At 39.2% G+C, this 18,683-nt stretch overlaps 1 non-coding gene across 1 annotated transcript; it reads left to right on the top strand.

Annotated features, from left to right (window-relative positions):
- The first annotated feature begins 1,627 nt into the window (after positions 1-1,627).
- LOC113487072 lies at positions 1,628-1,794 on the top strand. The gene has a single exon (XR_003399723.1). It is a non-coding gene; the product is annotated as a U2 spliceosomal RNA (small nuclear RNA).
- The last annotated feature ends 16,889 nt before the right edge of the window (positions 1,795-18,683 follow it).

The following is an 18,683-nucleotide window of genomic DNA, read 5'->3' as shown; positions in this document are numbered from 1 at the left end:
CTATTAATAAAGAATTCCCATTCATATGAGCAGGAGGAACTGAGCCTCAGTGAAACCAGGGAAAAGGCTTGATTGGGTGAGGTGGAGGGCATGCTGGCTTCATGCTAGAAGCATGATCCAATTTACATCAGCTACAGATCTGGTTCAGGGGACACATTGGCATACTAACTTGTACAAATCCCACTATGAAGCGGTTATCGTCAGTTCCTGTATTCTTGTGGCGACTACCTTCAATTTTCACAGTGTGCTGTAACTGAAATGTAGTTCACAGTTAACCCAAAGTCACTTCTGAAAAAACTGTTTTCACAAGGGAGGTTACTTAAGTTTGGAAGTTATACAGGCACTTAGCAATGGCAGGTAAATCCCTCACTGCATTTGAAAATCCTATTTGGTGCTTATTCCCTGTTGGCTTCCATGGGAATTGAGCTTGTTTGTGTTTTTGAAAAATCCCGTGGGTACTTATATGCATCTTTATCTACTTAAAATTCTGGCTGTTGACAGTTTTGAAAGTACCATTTGCTAGCTAGCAAACTGGAGAGTTGATTTGTGTTCCTGTCCTGGATTTTAGCGATTGCTAACATGGTCTTGTCTACAGGGTGTAATTTATTCTTTTGTTCAGCATGAAGATTACCTTCTGGCAAATGCCAGTTGATTGATTTGTTATTTATTTTGCATTTATGATACTTCTTCTGCTGCATTTTAAGGTGTGTGTCAGCTGCACGGGACAGAAAGGATTTCTGTGCCTGGAAGTTAAAGGCATAAAACAGGAAACAGTGTTTACATATGTGGTTCTTACTGCATTGAGCAAATATTCACAAAACCAGAGTCTGACCTTTAGGGTTGACAGCACTATATTTAATGTGCTTGTAGTTTAGTTGAAGGCTTCACTGATTTTTATTTTAGCTTTTAATATCTGACACATTTCCATTACTAAGGGATTCTGCCAAAAGCAATCCAAATAACAATTGAAAAGGAAAAGATGCAGAGTCAAACGCATCACCCCCTATTCACTGTTCATAGAAAATCTGTATGAATGGGGATATCAGATATCTGCCTAGGCTGAGAGGTGAGTGATTTTTAGAAAAAGTATCAGCCAGCTTGCACATGTGAAAAGTGTCTCCCTTCTAAAGGTCAAGTAAGTAACTAGAAATGCAGGGTGAGGTTTACTTTATGAAGTGTTGATTGTGAAGAAACTGACAGATCATGAAAGTCATCCAGCAAAACAAGTTGGATTTGAGTAATTTATGAAAGTTACAGAGTAATTTGTTCATTGAGAGCTGGTGAGAAGCAGTAGCAATGGTTGTGGGTCTTGCTGTAATGATACTCTGCAGGGATAGGCAGCCAAGACAGGACAGACAACTGCAGCTGGCACTGGCTGCTTGGCAAAAGAGCTCAGATGGGTTTTAGCCCTCTGGATAAAGTTTGCTTACTGCAGTTCCAGACCCAGAACTGCTTTGAGACAGCAAAGCTTTGGTAGGAAACAAAGTCAAAAAAACTGCAAATAGAGAGGAAGACATCACCTGATCTCCTGCTAGCCTTTCTAACAAGGAAGGTCCAGAGACCTTGGAGCAAAACAGAAGAATTTTTGTCTCTGTACTGAGTCTTACCAAATGTCCATCCAGCCTATTATTCTTCTTGGCCTTTTGGCTAAGACTGTCATGTCTGTTCTTGTCTGTTTAGTATCTGATAGGTCTTTGCTGTGAGGACTTACTATTAAATAGCTTTGGGGAGCTGGGCTGTGGCCTGTAGGTTTGCTTTTCTTCCCCCTGCACCAAAACCCCTCAGTGACCCATCACAGTAGAGTACAGCAGGAGAATAAGGTGAACAAGGCAGGGAAAACATTTCTTCCCTGTATATTCTCCCATTCTCCATCTGGGATTTCCCCATCAGGGATTTCCTAAAACCAATGGCATTATCCTTGTGGTAAGCACTTGATGGAATCCAACAGTCCTCTCAACTGACTCTTCATCTCTTTGAGAAGCTAGGGATGCATGTGGTAATGAAGAACAATATCTTTTGCTGGCCTTCTTGCTGACCCTCATGGACTGCTGAGCTGCAGTATGCAGGTATGGCGGGATTTTAGAGGCTGACAGGAGCAAGCTCGAATGTGAATTGTAGGAAATGTCTGTCAGAGACTGCCAAGGCCCAGAACCATCTGTGGGACCTGCCTGTAAAACAAAGGCTGACCTGCCAGGTGGAGCTGCGAAGACTGTGGTCACAAGGACGGTGTGCAGCCGAGCTGCTAGTTTATAAACCTGTACATGTCACTGGGTGAGAAGTGAGCTGGTGGTAAGTGAAACAGGAGGAGCCTGTGGGGACTTGAACTGCCAGCAACCCAGAAGGCAGAAAATGGAGGCTGGAGTGCCTGTTACCTGGATAGAGAACTTAAAAATGTGGCAGAGCCAGTAGGCCCCACATCATGCAGCACTGCTGACTGAAATGAGGGAGTTATTTGGCTTCAGAGATGAGTAAGACTGTACAAATACAGAAAAATAGTGATGGAAATGGAATTTCTGCCAAATTTAAAATTAGCAACTGTGAGTGACAATTGTTAGCAGATGTCAGGTTTCTATTTATTTGCTTGTTTTCTGGAATGTTTATAGGTTTAATTTTAATCCTTTTTTTGTATGTTAGTCTTTCAAATTTTCTCATGCGAGGTGCAGAGAATTTGTATACCAGATCTTTAAGTGGCAACAATTGAGTCATCTGGGTGAGATTGTATATGATGAGGAAGTTTCTGTGTATGTTTATTGCTGCTGTATACCTTGTTCGTTTGCAGAGTGAAGTGTTACTAAACGGCTAGAGTGACAGGCAGAATAACCAGTCTACCCATTCTGGGCTAGCGTCAACCATTATCACCCACCTAGTTTCTTTGGAGAGCTTGCTGATAAAATTAACACTCCTCCAAAAACTAGACAAGAAGTCTAGGCCCTAGTAAGGCAATGGCAAAACCATTCCACTCCCCTGGAAGAGAAGAGCAAGGACTTGCAACTTCTGCATGCTGCTGAGCCGCAGGAGCTCGGTGCCCTGGAGCCGTCCAGTGAGGGGGTGTCTGCGTGCAATTGCCAGAACTGTGGATATCCGCTCATTCTCCACATTTTCAAGGAAAGCATGAAGGGGAAAGGAAGAGCTGTATCATTTTGCTTCCAAGGTAGTCCTTTCACTCATGGCTGTTGTGACACTGTTCTTGGTCCAATGAACACTGCAGAAATCTATGTTAGCAGCTGTTTTCGCTATCAAAGCGTTTTCCTTGGATGAGAGTGTCAGCTGGCTGAAAACCCTCTCCAACCACTTGACTTTCCATAGTGGGGGTGTTACTTTCATCATCAATAAAATATGAAAACCTTTGGATGTGGTATTACCTGGCTTACTTACACATCCTGGTAAAATTTCCAACAGCTTTTTTTTTTGTGACTGTCAGCTTAATTTAAATCTCCTAATTTTTCTGTGCAGGGAAATAAGCAATACAAGCTGAAGGGTGGATTTTCAATATTCTTCTTCTCCAACAGGGCATATACTTTGTGCTGAGTTGGGGGGAGATGAAATAGGATGTCACAGGATGGGACACAAGCTTACTTCTCTGTAGTTTCAAAGGAAATTTCAAAATCTGTTCTCACTTTATGTGCAACTTCCTTGTGTAGGCAGTTGGACCCTTGACAAGGACTCTGTCCTTCTTCACTTCAGAAGTCCTGAGAATTTTACTTGTTGACTCTCTGTTTTCATTCCATTTTATAAATATATTGGGGGGGGGGAGTTCAGCAGCCTACTTCAAGAGAACAGAAAGGTGGACTGTAGAGGACACTGTTCTGGGAGGCCAGAGACATAGGTCCTATCCCCATATCTGTCATTTGATGCCTAACTGCAGGCAAATCACTTTAGGTCTCTTTCTTTTATCTTTTCTTATGCTTTTTTTTCCTTGCCTATTGAGCCTTTGAAAGCACAGTACCTAGTGCAATAGAAACTAGAGGTCTGCGTGGGGCTGCCATTACTGGTAATCATGATGACAGTGTCTCTACAGTGTTTCAGCTGTATAAAATCTGCCATTCCTTGCCCATTCTTATTTGGCAGCAGCAGCAGCTTGGTTTTCTTACACATATTGTCTGATCAAAAAAGTAAATTTTGGTGATCTGGAAAGTTCTACAGTAGTGAATACTTTGGCCAGCATCCTGGATTCAGATAACTGTTTAGCATTTCTATGCTAGTTAAACCGTCCTCAGGCTTAACCTGTCATTCAGGTGCTTTTTGACATCTTAATTCTCTCCTGGATAAAAGGTGTTACAAAGATGTCCTAGATACAAAGGTGTTACTGAATGCATGCCCAGATAACCTCTCTATTTCAAGTGTTTGACACGGCTGTGGAGTATATGGAGAACAAGTGCTATACTAGAAGATGTGATCTTCCTGAAGCCTTTTTATGAAATAATAATAAAGTACTTCATAATGTTCCTTTCTTTTGGTGGGCATTGAGACAAAATTGTGGAATTAACACTTAATAAATATCTTTTTTATCTTGGTGGGTGAAATTGTAACTCCAGGCAAGACAGCAAGATCTGTCAAAGACTCAATGGAGAAAAGAGCTCACCTTCTTATTTAAATCTTGTTGCAGAAAAGAAATTTGAATTTGAGGCTGCAAGGCACTGTCTGCAGCTATTGTTTATTCTGCTGATTTGGTGCTCTATTATCTTGCAGAGACTGGAAGATAGTCACATAGTTTTCAATACACAGATACTCAAAAGCCTGTCTACATTTCAATGCTGGCATTCTCTCAGCCATAGGCAGGGGTGCCATTGCTTGGCACTGTCTGCACCTGCCCCTGGAATGCCATTTCGGGGGCCTCCAGTGAGTTACATCAGAGACGGACTTTGTCCAGGGATTCAGTCTTAATTTGAATTTACCACTTCCGCTCCCAGAAGCTAGGCTCTGAGATTATTTTAGGAGTGTATATGTATATGTGATAATTCCAGCATGTTTGCCTCAGCATGGTCTGATAGACTGCTGTGCTCTTTTCTTTATTTTTCATTTGTAATGTAATGAATTGTAGCCACAAATGCATAAAGCCATCTACTAACTAATTTCTTCAAATGGTGACTTTTTTTTTTCCTCCAAAAGGTCATGGACTACAATGCTGCTGACTGTTTACTTAAACAAAATGAATGTAGTCACACATGTTCACGTATATAAACCATAACTGGTCTGATGCTGTACCATGTATGATGGGTTTTTTTAAATAACTGAAAACAGACCAGCACATGTAGCCTCAAAAGCTGAGTGAACACAGAAAAAAGAGGAAAAATGCTGAGGTTTTTTGTTTAAAATCTTTTACCAAGTGTGGCAGATAATGTAAAGCAAATAAATGGGTAACTTGTTTCTGCTCAGTCAAGACATGGCTAACTGATAAAACTGAAACCCTGTTGTAAACATTTGGAAAGACAGTTATACTGACATGAGATCCCCTGGTACAGTGTAACTGAAGCATAGCTAGCACCAGAGCAGGAATGGCTTTGTAAAATCCTGCTTAGTTGGTGATTTTTGAAGAAAATAGGTCAGAGACTCTTGATGGTCTTCTTGTTAAGAAGTCTTTAGTGCCTTAAGATAACTTCAATATATAGCTGAATGGGCTTTGTATCTTACTGCCAAAGGAGGCATGGCTTTCAAATTAGAGCAGATCACACTGGTAAGTAGTTTCTGAGGTCCAGTTATGACAGCTTTGTTCCAAAGGCTGAGGAGCACATGACATTTCCAGCTCTCACTCCAGGACTGTCAAGTAATTTGTGTCTGTCAAGGAACAGTGTGGTTCCACAGACCTGGCAAAAGCTTATTTTCTGTAAAAAATTCACTAGAGTGATCACTGCAGCTTTTCGTTCAAATTGTGGGACGTGAGAGAGACTGTGCATACAGTTAAGTATGCAACACTGAACATGTGAGATGTGGAGGAAAATAAGCCACAAAACATTGTAAAGGAGTAACATGGATATAACATGGGAAGAAAATAGCCTGTCATGATCTTTGTCTACATTCAGCAAAAATATGGTGTTGATTTATCAGAGCTTGACCTGCATCCCAACCATGGTTTACTTCATGAATGCTCAGGGGACATAAACCCTGCAGCCCTAGGATCTACATGGTTCTTGTGAAAGCTTCTGAAATGTTTGCTTCCTCTGCTGGTAATTCACAAATGGTCTGCATGTGCAGACCTTGCTGCTTACATCATAGTGTTGTCATGTGAACTCTTGTTTTGCTATCAAAAGTACATGATTTCATCGTTAGGAATTAGGAATGAGGCTTACAGGAGCAAATACGAGGCCTAGTACAGATCAGTAATTAATTTTCTATTTCTGTTTTACCAAGTCTTATAAAAGATACATGTGTGTTGAGATATGCTAAGTACATGGATGTTTTTGCAAGTCTATACAACATATAAAAGACCATTGAGTATGCAGAAAATGAGGCATGCACAGTTGAGAATGCACTTCACTAGGACCATGTACTCTGGCAGTAATGTACATTTCCTGCTAAATGTTTATCTTGCCATATCTGTATTTACTTAGATGACTTAATGTGTGCTTTGAAGCGATGGGGCCACATTTGGGATTGTTTCCCTGACCAAGTATTATGTGGTAGATAGGTCAACTAGCTCATTAATGAAATACACTAAAGAGAATTTAACACATTGATGTCCTCTGAGTACTCATCTTCCTCTGAATTAAAGGGTTGTGCTGTTGATAGTGAAATGACGCATAAGGACAGAGGGTGATCGGTTAAAATCCAGTTGGAGTAACTGATAAGGCTGAAGAATGCTGGCTTTGACTGACAAAGTCATTTAATGATAGCACAGAGGAGTCCATTGTTGGACTGGAAACTATGCAAAGAAGATTGCTAGGTGATATGCACTGTTTTGCCTCTGTGGGGTAGCTGTGAACAGACTGAACTAAGACTATCTTTTCTTCTTTGAAGACCTGAGGACAGGATGTATAACTAGCAGAGGATTCCTAAAAAGAGCAGACAAGAATGTGTCCTACATATAACCCTCAAAACCTGCTGAAGGACAAAGGGCCCTTTTTCAAGTGTTGAATTCCAAGGAGAATAGTCTCTACCATAGCTGCTGCTGCGGGTTTGTGCTGTAGGATTCCGTAAGACACTTGGTTATTTTGTTCTTCTCCTTTTGATTTATGCACTGTGCTTTCCTCTGGTGTGTTTATTTTAAGTTGTCCATCACACAGAATTCCTTGTGACTAAGTAAAATAGGTTGAGGCTCTTTCAGAACTCCTGGCTATCTCTCTGTCCATAAGGGAATTGAAAAATTAGGCCCAGCAAGCCTGAACCATTCTTTCTCTGACCCCAAGACTTTTCTTCTCCTCTGGATGCTGTGCTTGGGAGAAGTGTTCATCTGCTGTTTTTAAAGTGATTTCAAACCAAATACTTATTTAAAAAATAAAACAAACCCACACGTGCAAAACACTTTCCTCACTCTGCTGTGAATATTATGACAGTGAGCATAGCAAGAAAAATATGTGTCCATTTAGGGAAGTAAAAAGGAAGGCATTTATCAGGAATCCATTTGAGCTTATAAGAATATGGAAGGAATTTCTGCTTTGAAACAGGAGTAATTGTACTGACAGAGGGAGGCTTACTTATTATACCTAACTAGTTATCATGTGATTGCATTACTCTGTAAAATCTCCTTCACAACTGTGTGCAATATGATGCTGCAAAATCAATCCCTTAGTTTCTGTATGCAATGTACTTAATGACATTTACATTTAAAAATGTAAAAGATTTTGTGTGGAATAGAGATAAGTCAGTAGAAAACTAAACAAAACTTACGGTGTCATCCAAAGTTCACTGAATTCAATAGCGTGATTTGTATCAGACCCAAAGTAACTAACTTAAATTTATAGATGATCAACAAGTTAATTTTCTTACTGACTTTCTAATGGAGTAGTAGATTTTTCCAATAAAGCTGAAAACTGATTTCATTGTTTTACTCATGAGGGGGAAGGAAGAACCTCAGGTAACACCTTGATTTCTGTATGCATAATGCTACACCATCATTTGAAATTACTAAACATTTTTCATAGGAAAAGTGCCACTCACATGCTTAGAAAGTAAAGCAGTTTTAAAGATAATTTTATCTGCTGTCAAATTTAAGGAAGAAATCCACAAATATTATTAGTGAAAAAGAATAAATAGTGTATGAAGAACACTTTGGAAGTGTAACAAACCTATTCCCATCATGAACTATAGTTGTAAAAGGCTGTTAAAACAAATCTTATTTCTGAAATGTAAACCAGCCATCTCATGACGCATTTTTCAACTGCAGTTTGTAATCTAATCTTAGGCCCAGTTAAAAGACTGATTTAGTAGTAATGTAACCAAGGTTACACCATATGTGTGTACATAGTCACTAGATTCATAGTAATCTGTGCTACATAACACAATGTGGATTACAGTGAGTGTAGGAACTATGAGGAATCTAGTTTAAAATAGAAAAGCAAGCATTGTTGATACTGTTTTGGGTATGTGTATCTGTGACCTTCACGACAGTTTTGCTGGAGGACACTTAATTGTTCAGCTGCTGTAAATCTACCGCATTCCAAAACCATCGGTGCATCTGTGTTCTTTTGCATAAGATGATGCTCTCTCAGAGGGTATTGTATTTTCTTATCCTAATACTAATAGCAAAAGCATGTAAATCAATTTATTAAGGGGAGTAGAATCATGAAAAACTGTTGGATCACATCCTGTAAAATTAACCTCAGCTTAAATGGAAAAAAATAGATCATTGTTTTCTAAAATGGATACTCAGCAATAGATTATGATATTCCTATTTGGGCAGCTCTGTGAAGGAAGGTGCTAAGAGTTGAATTCTTCCACTTGTATTAGTGGGATTTCTACATACACACCATGCTAATCTGCCAGACCATGCAGAAAAATGAGTGCTTAACTTTCAAGACGGCAAGAGCTGGGCCTTCTTAGTCAGTATAACTCCTTAAATTCAGTTTAGTTCACTCTCCTCACATCATAGGACAACTGCTTAACATTTCCACTTGCTCAGACTTGAGGCTTGTATAGAGGTGACAGGAATAAAGAATCTACATAGGACACAGTTCATGGAAACAGAGGTGGATTATCCAGAACACACATAATGCTGGGACTGATGGTGTTTATCAGCAGTCCATCCCTGCACTGTCCTCCATTTGTAAACTGTAAATTGGTGGTACATTTCCTGGCATCTCCCTTGACTGGGTAGGCATCCCACACTACCCGTGCATTTACACTATAGAGAGGTCATATGCTTTCCTACGTGCTTTTCCATACTAATGAAATCCATTGATGCAGCATAGGATCTGGCCAGTGGCATCAGAGCTGCAGTTTGGTGATGTTTTACATAGCCATTTGGACTCTGGTGTGACACAAACTTTTACTCATTTCAAGAATAATAAGAAAATACATTTTGGTGATTGAAGAGGCCCTGCTTTTTGCTTGTGTGTGTGTGTTCTGCAGTCACCCCCTCCCTCTTAGCAGTTTTAGAGCCCTGGCATTACACTGTGAATAGCTTCAATCTGTGCAGTGGGAACCGTGGAGCAGCAAGTCATTCAGGTATTGTGTATACTTGTTCTATCAGCATTAGTCACAGTGTAAAGTCATTTCACATTCATGTGAGATAACATGCAATTCTATCAGAAATACCAAGTGTCTTACGTTACTATAAATTGCACCCTGTGAACCTGACTCTTGTATCTAAAGCGAGAATGGAGTGGGAATTTGAGAAACAGTGAGCAATGGATAGTTTGTTCAGCAGTCAAAAAGTACTCCTGGTTCTGTCATCAAAGGAAGAAGCTTTGTCTGTGTAAGCAGCCCTGAATCCTTTTGAATGGGATTCTGTACTCTTCAGTGTAGTGAAGTGGCAGCAATGCTGGGCCTTCCAACTGTAGACCTCAGCCAGGTGAAGACCAGTTCTTCCAAAGCTTATTACTTCCTTGCAATTGTTCGCAGAGAAATTTCACTGGGGTTTAGTCTCTTGCCCAAGGAATGTTTTGAACTACTAATTTTTGGTTTACACTTAAAAGTAATCTAAAGCGACTTTATGGTGTTAGGCTGAAAGTAAGTTGGTGCTCTTTTTTTACCTGCATATTACATGGCATGTTTGCAGCAGAACCAATATCCCACAAATGTAAATTGAAGTACTGCAATACAGTAAAAAACCTTACTGAAAAGGCACTGAAAACATTTGCTATGACTATGTTTTCTGTTCCAAAATCTCATTACCCAATGGGATTTGCAGAAAATATCCCACTGAGATATGGTTAGCCCACCCATTGTGCCCTGGCCTGAGAGTTCAGTAAGGAGAACAGTCAGCTATGTAATGCAAATTTTTCTGGTTTGAGTTTGATCTGTGTTGATATGCAGCAAGTGCATGCCATAAAGTCACCCACTGGTAAGCAGCTCCACCAAATGTTTAGCAACATGTGTTATTCTCCCATCAGCCAGGTATGTAGTGAGTCCATCAGTAGGAGCTGGAGCATGCAGGAGGAGGGAAGGACCCTTTGTGACACGAAGTTGCTGTACCAGGAAATAGAAAGATATTGAAAGTTATGGAATTATGCAAATTGCTTGGATATGAGATTAGCATAATCGTTCATATAGTGTCATATTTCCCATCTGTAATGGATTGCAATTATGAAATATTCTCATTTTGAATTATATGTATTTTTATATATAAAATTAATTTGGTTCATATCATAAGTACCTCTCCAAGCTTATCTGCATATTCCATTATAATTCATAGTTTTCTACTAAGATAGCCCCAGACTAATTAGTGCTTTACAAGCTAATCAGCTCATACTGTTACGAGTGGCATGATGCAAGTAATTATGCTTGAATTCAGCTTCTACATAAGGAGGAGAAAAAATCAGATTGAACAAAAAGAGGCTTATCGTGAACTCATGAATTGATAATCATGATTAATGGAGGATCTCTGGGAGAAGATGTGGTTAAATCTCTTGCCTGTGACCCTTTCATTTGGCATGGTGGAAAAACTAAGCACACATACTCCTGTGGTATGTTGACCCAACCAGCAGCCAAGAACTTGTTACCTCCAGCATCCTCTCTTAATCAAATCTGTTATCACTTCCATGTATTAAGGAAAAAAAATAATCTTTTCTCTCTTAGACAATCTCACTATTAAATATATATGTCCTGGTTTTCTATATATCACATCTGCATTTGAGTGAAAGGACAGACTGTTTCTTTAAAAATGCATAATTATGACTGAGTGAGGATTCCCAGGTCCTGTTGTTCACTGTGTTCTTGAATCGTAGTAAACATGTGGACAGTAAATGTCTCTGTCTAATATTTATAAAGAGATCTGCAAGGAAAGATGATATAAGCACAGAATAGTTTTGCTAGAGAAACTAACTTCTACTAGGGCTTTGTTTTAGAAAAATATTTCCGTAGTTTGGCTGATAATTCAACAGGACTGAAAGAGAAAACCTCTTTAACCTTGCCAGGCAAGCCAGGTGAGAGGGGAACCTTTGAAAGTAAAGGGAAGTGGTAAAAGTTCACCATTGTGTCAAAAATCACAAACCAAATAAACCTTGTTTCCCTGGAAAATACATCAATATCAAGCCAGAAGCTTCATTTTATTTATCACAGGTATGAATTATTTCTAACTTGCACCCATTAGGCTATTTAGAAGACAATCAATAATTCAGTTAGAGTTTCTGTTGAATTAAAATGGGTGGTTTAGGAATGGATGGATCTTCACTTGTATATTTGCCTTTGCCATTCTGGAGAAATAATGAATGGCTTAGAAAGGGTAAGACAGGATAAGACCCAAGCACACACAGTCTGTCAGCTCTGCAGTTTAACTTTCTTGGAAATGAAATTGAAATCCAGTGTGCCAGAAGGGAGCATGGGGCTGCACATGCAAACACTTCCTTATTTCTTTGGAGAGTTTAAGACTCAGGATTTTTTCCTGTGCCAAGAAATCCTGCATAATACTGGATTTTTAAATCTTGTTGTATTTAGAATTTACCTATTCTCTAAACTAAAAGAACAGAATGATATTTGATGAAACTCAAATACAGCTATTTTAAACCAGTTAAAATAAATATGCTTATGTGTAATATATGGTGTCCTTTGGCAATGAGTTCCAGCAGTTTAATTCCCAGGGATTAACAGGATTTAAAAATCATTAAAATGTAGATGATAAAATCAACTGTTACATAAACTTTTTAAGATTAGGTTGTATACTCCAGAACCCTCCAGCTGGAGTATATGAGAAGAAATCTCACTTTTATCAGGTCTTCAGTGAAACCAACTGCTTAGCGAACCAGACTAGAAATGGGAGAACTTGGTTTGTTCTTGAGGAGTTGGCGATGTACAATCTGAATGTGAAATGGGCTCTCTAATGCGCTGCAGAACTGAACACCAGCCTCCATTTGTTGCATTCAGTAGGCTGCTGGAGGCTGGCCCAGGGTGCCAAATGTATGTGACCTATGTTCAGTGACTTGAAGGCATTTGCTGAAATGAAATCTAAGATGTTGCATCTTTTCACCTGAATTTCTTTTAAAGTATTATATACAGAAAACTGGTGAAACAGATGTATTACTTCTCAGTCTCCTACCTTTTAAAGGGTTTATTAGTTTGTGATACTTTTTACCCCCCTTCTTTAGATCTTCCACTCTGGCTTGCATGTTTTCCGTTTTTGTTGCCAAATATTTATCTGTTTAAAGAATAAACACTGTATTTCTTCCTTCTCAGCACTAAATAAAGTGCCCCCGATGGCCCCTGACTGTGTAATGCTATAAACGTTATTCCTCCAATTGCATCATGGTAAGGAACTTTATTGCTGGCATTTCAAGGACACGAGCTTAGTTGATGAGATATTTTATTAATCTTTCTGTATCTGTAATTTCCTTTTATATGGGTGATAAGTTTATTGCTTTTCTGGAGAATGGAGTAACTGGATAATAATTTGTTTTATTCATTTAGGTCTTAGGGTTTTATAATAGGTATATATGTAGGTAAAGTGCTCCTAAAACTGCAGTATTGGATATTGAAGGATTCTTGCACTGGCTGAAGAAAATTCAGGCAGGTTCTGTTCTGCCTACAGTAGTAGTTGCAAGTCTGGGTAGTTCAGAGTAAATGCAAACACCGCAGTTAGATTTATTTTTTTTTAATTTAAAAAAAAATTATATCAGGTAAGCTCTGTTAAAGGACAGTACTAAATAAAGTGTCTCATCTTCTAACTAGCATCTTAGGCCAGCCAGCAGCCAAGTACCCACAGAGCTGCTTGCTCACTCCCTGCTCCAGCTCCTCACACTGGGAAGAAAATAGGAACAGTAAAATCAAGCAAACTCTTGAGTTTTGATAAAATCCACTTTAGACAAAAGAAGAGGGAGATACTGAGGTGCTGGAACAAGTGCAGAGGAGGGCAACAAGGCTGGTGAAGGGCCTGGAGAACAAATCCTATGAAAAGGGATTGAAGGAGCTGGGACTGATTAGCTTGAGGAGGAGAAGGCTGAGGGGAGACCTCATCACTCTCTACAGCTCCCTGAAAGGACATTGCAGAGAGGTTGGTGCTGGTCTCTTCTTACAGGTGATTAGTGACAGAAAAAGAGGGAATGGCTTTAAACTGCAATAGGGGAGGGTCAGACTGGACATTAGGAAAAAATTTTTCATAGAAAAAGTGGTCAGACAGTGGAAGAGGCTGCCCAGGGAGGGGGTGGAGTCACCATCCCTGGATGTTGTTTAAGGGTCGTTTGGACGAGCTGTTGGGGGATATGGTGTAGGGGAGAACTTGTAGAGTAGGGCTGATGGTTGGACTCGATGATCCCAAGGGGCTTTCCAACCTGAATGAATGTGATTCTGTGACACCACCTCCCACAGACAGACCAGTGCTCAGCCAGTCGCCAAACAACAGCCACCTTGGAAGCAAAACCCCCCATTTTTTCTTCTTCTGCCCCAGTTTTTATTGCTGAGCATGAGGATACATGGTATGGAGTATCCCTTTGGCCAGTGTGGGACAGGTGTGTCCCCTCCCAGCCACGTGCCCACCTGCAGCCTACGGGCTGTGGGGATGTAGTGGGAAGCAGAGACAGCCTTGACACTGCTCAGCAGTAGCCAAAACTGGTGTGTTATCAGCACTGTTGTAGCCACAGATCCAAAACAGGGCACCATATGGGCTGCTATGAAGAAGTTAACTCCATCCCAGGCAGATCCAGCACAATCCAAATCATATTTTTTTTTTAAGTTTATCTTTGTATATCCTTGTTTACAGATTCCCATTTCCCATTTTCTTGGGATCATCTTCTCTCTGTAGAGACATTGAATACTTTGTTTTCCTCGGGTGATTACCACATTTCATTACTGCTGTAACTCCTTGGCCCATTCACTTATCCTGTTACTATTTCTGTGTTATTTTCCACTAGCATACTGAGGTCCTTATTTTCTCATGTTATACTTGCAAAATCTGTTTTGCTTAGCCTGGCTTTCTTCTTGGTACATGTGTAGCTCTTCACAGGTTCTATCTATTCATTTAGGACTAGTAGAAAAAGTTACTAGCCCCTTTTGTTTTATTCAGTCCCCAAAGTCTTCTAATTCTCTCTCTTTTATGATTGCTTATCTATCCAGTATCTCAAAATTATCTCTGTTAAGACAGACATCTGCCCCTGGCTTGCAGGCACAGAGAACATGCTCAGTCTCTGCCAGTTGTCAAAATCATTATTATGAGGTTCTGGGGCAATGCTTCATCCCCATTACAGTTTACTACCAGACAAGGTGTGTCTGGTTTTTAATCAAATTGACGTGTATAATGTCTAGCTCTAGACTTTGTGTCACTACATGTTTGCATATACTCTGTATTTTTCTTGGGGCATTTGTGAGCAACTTACTTTTGCCTTTACTGTCATATTTCCCCATGAATGAAACCCACTTAATTCCTTAAGTTTCTCAATGTCTTTATTAAAATCGACAGCCCACATCCATCATCACCTTTGCACAGCAATTACTTCAGGTTACTGGTTTGAGCAGCTGGATTCCAATTTCACTCCCTAATTCAACAGTGCTAAGGAGCCTTTGTAACCCTTACTTGGTTGTGGGAACAGCCCCAACCTTACACTGACCCATTCATACCTACTACTCTGCCAAGGTCTCCTTGCCCAGCTTCAGATGTTCCTCATGACCCTGGAATAAATGGCTGATTCCTTTATCTCAGGTCAGTTACAATCTCCCCTATAGCTTTTCTGTCTTTTCACATCTTTAGGTTAAAAACATTTATTATGTTCTGTTTTCACATGGAGTGAAATTAGGCATACAGTTTGCCCCATTCACCTGAATTAGCTGAAAGATATTCCAAATACTTGTTGGATCTGCAGAAAGGAAATCTTTTGATTTATTCTCCTTTCCTTGACCTCAGGACTTTTGAGCTACTGCCTAGACTTCTTTCTAAGAGGAAAACATTTTCATTTCTTCCAAATTTCATCACCTTTGTGAGAAAATGAACATTCCAGTAACTTTAAAATACTTAAAATTCAAAACTGCTAGAGATATTTTGCATGGGTTTTGTATATTGTCTTAACTGCGGAAGCTGCATTGCAGAAGAGGCATCAATAAAGTTCCTATGCCAAATGTAATTGGAGAAAATACTGCAGGACAAGACAAAGATCATTGTAGAGGGATTGTGAACCTTTTGGCAGTGATGACACTGTTGACTGACAAGTTAATATAAATATATTAAACTGTAACATTCTTTTTTTGAATGATTTAGTGCTGTGGTGCTATTTATACATTTACTTTTTGGGGTATATATGAAGTGGATCACCAGTTTTTGTGAGAACTGTACAAAGAACGTGAGCCTGGGGAAGCTGGGATAATAATGAAAGCTAAAACAATGCAGATTATGAGATAAAGTGAGGGACAGGGGCTTTTTAGTCTAAAAAAAAAAAAAAAGCCAAGTGAAGATAAAAATAAAAATATAAAAATTGTTCTAAAAAGATCAGTGATAAGTTGCCCTTCCGCTTGGACATGGAGAAATTAGTTTAATATACAGCAAGGAAAACAGAAGTTTGATATGAGGAAAGGTTTTCCCACTATACAGGCTTTGAAGTGCTGGCATATTCAAAGAGGCTGAGGAATTTCCCTCGGCAATGTTGAACAGACACCTGCCAGGATAGACTAGGTCTGTTCTGGGAGTCCCTTCTGCCTCCCACCTCTTTTTTCATACTAACATGACTGTTAATGCGACAGTATAGGCAAGATTATTCCCATTTTTGCTCTCACAAAAAAACTGATTCTTACTAATGTTTGAGTAATTACAACAGTATAAAACTTCTGTTTTTCTAATTTTCCTTTTTTTTTTCTAATTTTTTGGATGTTTAGCTTAGGAATGCTTCTTCCCCCCCCCCCAATTTAGTTGAGTTTTTCCTGAAATGAGTGTTACTGTTCACTCCCATAATTTTTTTTGATTTTTGCAATATATTATATTTTTCTTCAAGTTCCAGCTCTTCAGCAGCATATGATCAGGTGAAATGTTGCTTCTCGTAAACTGGTAAAAAAGTGTATTCATCATGGGATGTTTGTATCATAGCAAAGATTCAAAAAACATAAAAGGTAAACAAATTATTTTTGTAAGATAATCACCATTCAAAGACAATCTCATGCTTTTTGGGTATGCCTGGATCACAATTTTTGAGGTAGACAGTGCTGAGCCTGTCTAGACTGTGCTAAGTTATTTTAATGTATTTTTCCAGTGTTTCAGATAGGAGGACTGACTGGCATTAACATGTTTTCTTGCTTCAGTTCCTATGCAGCAAATGGGAAATGTCCCAACTTTGTGCAAATGGCAAAAGTGACACCTTTTGTTAAAGGAAAAGAAAAGATTGTCAGGACAAGGATTTTATAAAGTGAGAGAACTTTATATTGATATAAGTTGCTTTCACTGAAATTTCTGGGTAACAGTGAGCTTGCTGAGGGCAGCTCTGTATTTTATTTACGTAAAATTACGTAAATGGCTTTTCAAGTTGTATATTTTTTTGTGTGTATTGCAAATTATTGTAAAATATTTCTGCCCTACACATGAGGAAAAGCCAAACCTGATATATTTGGCTCTTTCCCTGGAATTTGAGTATGTAATAGTCAGAATGTATTTTTTTCCTTTAATTCTGTGTGTACATATTTTAGGTTAATATAGAAAAGTATTTCTCCCCTTCATTTATTACACACCCAGAACAATATTTTTCTGATTCATTTTACTGATGGCTTTAAAAACATGTATTTTCTTGTTTGCAGGAAGCTCTGAAAACCAGACTTCTTTTGGTCTCTCAACCCTGTATTCCAAGGAACAATGCAAGGGATAATTTTTCAATAATTACTTTTAGTGTGTTCAGGAGTTGGGGATAAAATTCTCCCTTACTAAAGTCAGTTGCCTTCCAAGGGTTAGATTCAGCCTAAGAAGCTGGGTTATTTCTTTTCCTAGGACTGAACAGAAAGTAAGTTTTCCTTGTGAGCTTCATTTACCTTAGACTGAAATATTATATTACTTGCATAAAATCTTGTTAAAGTTCTTTTGAAGTTTGCAGAAGTAGAATGAAAAGGATGTCCACAGAGTCTGGCCCGGTGTTTTTCCAGAACATACCTTTGAGTGAAGATGGCTTTTGTAAATACTGACAATATAATGCAGTTTAGGCTTGCCTTCTTTCAAACTTTGGCAACCTCAGAGAAAAATCAGCCAAGGCTTAAGAAAATCTTCTCCTCTCAGTGTCTCTCAAACTTTTAATGTTTCAGTTCTTCAAGGGACTTAGGAGCTTGGCCTTGATCGAGGCAACTATTTGGACTTTGGGAATTGTCACCCATATAAAGTGACACACTGAAGTGCTGTACAGCATTTCCCTTGTTCAAATCCTGAAAGATTAAGATCTTGATCCTGATAATTTCTACCATGCCAGAAGGTGCCCAAGCTGCACATTCCTGGAAACTGGGACAGTTTAGTGGAGAAGCTGCACTGTACACTTTTTCTCTTGCCATACTCTTTCTTAAGCATCAGTTATGGAATGTGACTCAGAGGAGACACTGAGGTCAGACCCGTGTTCTGACCCTGTACCACTGATGTTAAGAGGTTCAAGTGCTCTTTTCTGGCTGAAATGCCACTTTCTCTGCTGACAGGAGGTGAGTCTCTTCATCTTTAAACTCTAGAAATGAGCATGCTTTACTTTATGAAGTAAATAATAGGTGAAAACCATGAGACTGAAATATGCCTTTAGTCCTGGTGTTGCAAACTGCAGGTTGCCAGGGCACAGAAGGTGAAATCCTGGTAGCAGTAATGGCAGTGAGCCCATTAGTGTTTCTGTCTTATTTTCATGGGACCAAGTGTTTTAGGTGATAGGTTCTCAAAATTTTACTGTCCTGCTTATTATCTCTTAGTTCATCTATTCCAAGTAACAAGTGGGAAACAAATACTTTAATAAAACATATTTTGTAGGAGATGTGAAATACTAAGAGAACTACTCATCGGTATGAAGAAATATCCCACTGCTTGCAAGTATATTTAATGTTCATACCATCTGTTTGATGTGATGGGAGAAGATCTTGATGTCTTAAAGTTGCTGGTTCATACACAGTTAACATTCTTAGGATATATGTTTTTCCCAGACCTCATTTCTGGAGTGATCATTCTAATTATT

The sequence above is a fragment of the Athene cunicularia genome, assembly GCF_003259725.1.
Source record: "Athene cunicularia isolate RWA chromosome 1 unlocalized genomic scaffold, athCun1 chr1_part1, whole genome shotgun sequence".
NCBI classification, from domain to species: domain Eukaryota; kingdom Metazoa; phylum Chordata; class Aves; order Strigiformes; family Strigidae; genus Athene; species Athene cunicularia.
The sequence above is the reverse complement of the archived record's forward strand: the minus strand, read 5'-3'. Positions and strand labels throughout refer to the sequence as shown.